This window comes from Papilio polytes, unplaced genomic scaffold (genome assembly GCF_000836215.1).
Source record: "Papilio polytes unplaced genomic scaffold, Ppol_1.0 DF822733.1, whole genome shotgun sequence".
NCBI lineage: Eukaryota > Metazoa > Arthropoda > Insecta > Lepidoptera > Papilionidae > Papilio > Papilio polytes.
The window spans coordinates 894,172-898,476 of NW_013526471.1; positions in this window are offsets into that span (position 1 = coordinate 894,172).

A 4,305-nucleotide genomic window follows, 5' to 3' on the forward strand; every position below is an offset into this window, starting at 1 on the left:
TTGAAATTACCGTGAAACACTCTTATTTGAAAGAATATTTTTTCTATTCATTTGATTATTCAATCTTATGAACTAAACACACTAAACAAAGTAGGTTAGATCGTAATTAATAATCTTATTGCCCGAATAAACAATAGAACAACGAAAAGCCAAACAGCACAAAAAATTATAATTATAACAAAAGAACTTAATTTAGTATAGGCGAGGTAGGGACATTACAGTTTGCTAATAAAGAATTTTCTATAGAAAACCTGCCTTACAAAATTAGGTTACAAAAATAATTAGGTTATATTAACAAATCCGCTCGCTATATAAATTCGTTTTGAAAATAATTAGAGAATAGATTGGTAATATATAGTTTGGTCGTAAAGTATACCACAAAACTGTAAACCTGTGGAATACTATGATTATTGCAAACGCACTAATTATGTATTCCATTGAGTCGAAGTCTACCCAACTAAAGCGATTTTGACGCGTGCGTTGATTCCTTTCATATGATAATGTAAAATAACACCGCTTCCAGTAACAATCTGGAAGCAGAAATAACTGACTACAGACATTTGCTGAATTCATTGTATGTTTTAGTTTATTTTTCTTTTATTTTCCTTTCTTTGGCACTAAATGTTTTCCTAATATTTTAAATGCGAAAGTTTAGACGGATGTTTTTTTTAATTTGAAGCCTAAACTGCTGAACGCATCTCGATGAAATTCGGCATAGATGTAGAGCATAATCAGGAAGGTTACATAGGTTTTTTTTTTACTGAATGGCCACTGTTTGCCTTGACAGATTTACAGATTCACCGGGCTTAAGGTGGCCGAGCGCAGTGGCGCTTAATCTAAACTTCGTTTATGAGTAAATTACGTAGGCTACTTGCTTTTTTTTTAATTCCACTCGGACAGCATCTTACACAAGATTGGAAAACATTGTCCAAATCTTTAAGTAGCTTTGAGATAACTGTTGTCAAGTATTTTGACATTCAAGTATTTTGTTTGTTTTAATTTCTTGCAGATCGATAAAATATTATATCCCAGATAAGCAAAGAGATTTTACAGACAGGTGTACTGAGTTGTGATTTGAGATAAGTGTAGTTACACTAGTCGCTAAATGCATTACTATTAAAGTCTATACCTCCTCTCGAAAGAGGATAATTTAAGCCATCGAAAAAATGACTTTAGAGAAATCTAAAGTCATTTATTCGATTGATATTATTAATAAAATATCAATAAAGCCAAACTTATTGGTTATAGGATTGTTATGGTGGACAAAACATGGGCAGAAAAATTACGCAGTGGTCATTTCTGAGTTGAAAAGATGAGTTATAACGTCGTGCGCGTTAACAAGTCTTCAGAATATTTCACGTTATCACTGATATTAAAATACGTTTGTCCACTTTAAAATAATCGAAGTTAGTAAAACCAGAAAATATTATCAGTAACATCGGTTCTGACCAGCAGTTTGAGAAAACAACATTATTTTGTAACAGATAAAATAAGATAAGGTATGTGCTTGTATCACAGTGATCAATCAATATCTCTGAAGAAATTGCATAATCTTCTAGATAGTTGGTCAAGTGAAATCCAAAACTGAAGTACAAAGGGAGGGGCAGCTGCCACACTCCCTAGAAGGCCGAAAATTACAAAGTAATACGAACATTTACAAAAAACAGAACATTGACAAAAAAAAATACGCTTCACTAAGTAAATTCCAGGAAATAAATTACTGCAGCATTCTACCTACATTTTATTACAAAAGCGCGCTATCACATTTCTTATTAATACTACAAATGCAAAAGTTTGTATGGATGGATGGACGTTTGTATGTATATCCAAACAGCTGAAATAAAAAGTAAAAATAGCTTTATTGATTTTCCCTTTGAAGGGATTGGTGTCCAAACTAGGGTAGCGCCTTGTGTTATAGATCACCATGACCTCAAAAAATCTCGATATTTAGCTCAGATGTAGATCACAGTCTCAAAGAATCCATTGGTCACTTACTTTTAAACATTAATACAATTGTAACAACGTAATTAATTTAAACACTTAGACCACTATGAATGGCGCGCTATTCTAATACGACTGAATGACATTGACAGCTGTCACAGGGACGAGATGTATATGTCAATGATGTAATGTTGCTCCGCTACTCCGGTACAGTACTTATTTCTTCTTAACATTATTAAGTTTTTGGTTTCTTAATTCCACACAAACGAAGTCGCGAACAAAAACTAGATTCTATTTTCTTTAACAGAAGTTACGGTAGTCTGTAATTTGATTTCTACTCTCAACCGCTCCTCGTGCCAATTTCAATTGATAAGATTAGGCTTTTTGTGTCACTTGTCATACTGTGACAACCTTATCAGCATTCGAAACTTTTGAATTATCGATACTTACGATTATCTCTGGGTGTGGATTTGTTTATTCATATTGTTAATGTTCGTAAAATAGTACTTTCTTACGATTAGGTGGCTATAGCTACAGTAAGAAACCTGTATCTTACGAACATTATTTTTGTAAAAATCGGGACATTTGAAGGCTGTGTTTTTTTCTTATAAGAACTCAAGTTAACTTAATGTTTGCAGAATGTATAGTCAACCATATCTGGAATTACAAAAACATTTGAATAACGCTTTCTAATTAGTATTAGCTAAATGTTTTGCCTGCTTTTGAACTAAAAACTTGATTAGTAGATTGTGTTCGTCCAGACTATGTTCCACATCTATTATGGAGATATATAGCAAACACTCAACCATGAATTCCCATATTTTACGTCACAAATAGAAATATGCTACAACTTGATGACAACTATAAAATAAAACGATTTTTTTATAGCTGTTTATCCGTACATGTAACATAATACACACTTATGTTTCTAATTTAGTGAAGCATTGTCTCGGTGACGACATCCGCAGAATTGAAATCACAATTAACACTTATATATGTACATACTGCATTGGATCACACGAAGACATTAAAACAGTGAATAGGGCAGTAGCATAGCCCAGTACTGCTATTATTTGATCGCTCTTCTGAACAGTAAGTATCCGATTTCTCAAGATACTACATAGTCCTACTCTCTGCTGTATTCCTCTGTGAAACTAATGTGAAACGGAAATAATAATGCGATGAAGTAGATTGGTTACTCATTTTACACACTAATTTTAGCTGACCTTTGCGACATGATTTGTCAACGAGAATAAAAAAAACTGAGTCATGTTACTCCCGCTTACAAAGCTTCTTTCCATTAAAAGTCCCGTTTCTTCAATCGCTTCATAGACTTGATTTTTTATTTCAGTAGAAGTAATGCAGATACAAGCTAGATTTTTACAAATTTGGTTACATTTTCAAAATGTAACACTATAGAGTAAAGTTTGTCCAATCGTGATTCTTTTCCAGCAGATTGTAGTAAAAGGCCTGAATTGATAGACACTAAAATGAAATGAAACAAATATTTATAAAAGTCCTGTTCCAAGCTTCCCAAAAAGCGCAATTTGGTCCTTACTCCAATACTTTATACTAATATTTTAAATGCAAAAGTTTAGATAGATGGATGGATGGATGTTTGTTAGAGTTTGTAGCCTAAACGTCTGAACAGATTTTGATGAAATTTGATAAAGATGTAGAGGACTGTCTGGAAGAACACATGTGCTACTTAATTTTGTTTTTTTTTTAATTCCAAAGGGACGGAGTCGCGGGCGAAAGCTAGGAATTTAATAACTTGAAACATTAATCGAAGTTTCGTCACTAGGTTCCGGTTAGTTTTCTAATCTTTTCTATAAGTTTATCGTTGTAAGACGTCATCCCACTCTAGTCAGATTACAGTCGATTGCATGAGATTATGCATCTCGTTTACTATCTATAGCAGAGGTTCACAACCTCGTCGCCGAGGGCTCCATGACGCTCGCGTATTTTTTTTTAAACATTAATTAAAAATGTGAATTTGTTAGTTTTAATTTTTTTGGAGTGCCCAGCAAGGTTTATTAATGCGATATTCTATGTAGGAGTAGTTAAGTTATTTTTTTTATAATAGTAGGGGGCAAACGAGCGGCGAGGATACAGAAGTGGTCAAAGACACCCATGGACATCCGCAACACCAGAGGAACTACAGATGCGTAAATATATTTTTTGGGTGTATAGATTTGCATAATAAATCTATTATTTTGAATGTTAAATTTACGTTTAATTAAATTTATGTTCACATTTATTAATAAATTATAAGAAAATATAGATAAAGAATCCCATTGGCATTCTTATAAGTGATGGGAATGAGAAGATACGGAAGGTGTGGGTCGATTAAAAATAGGTGGT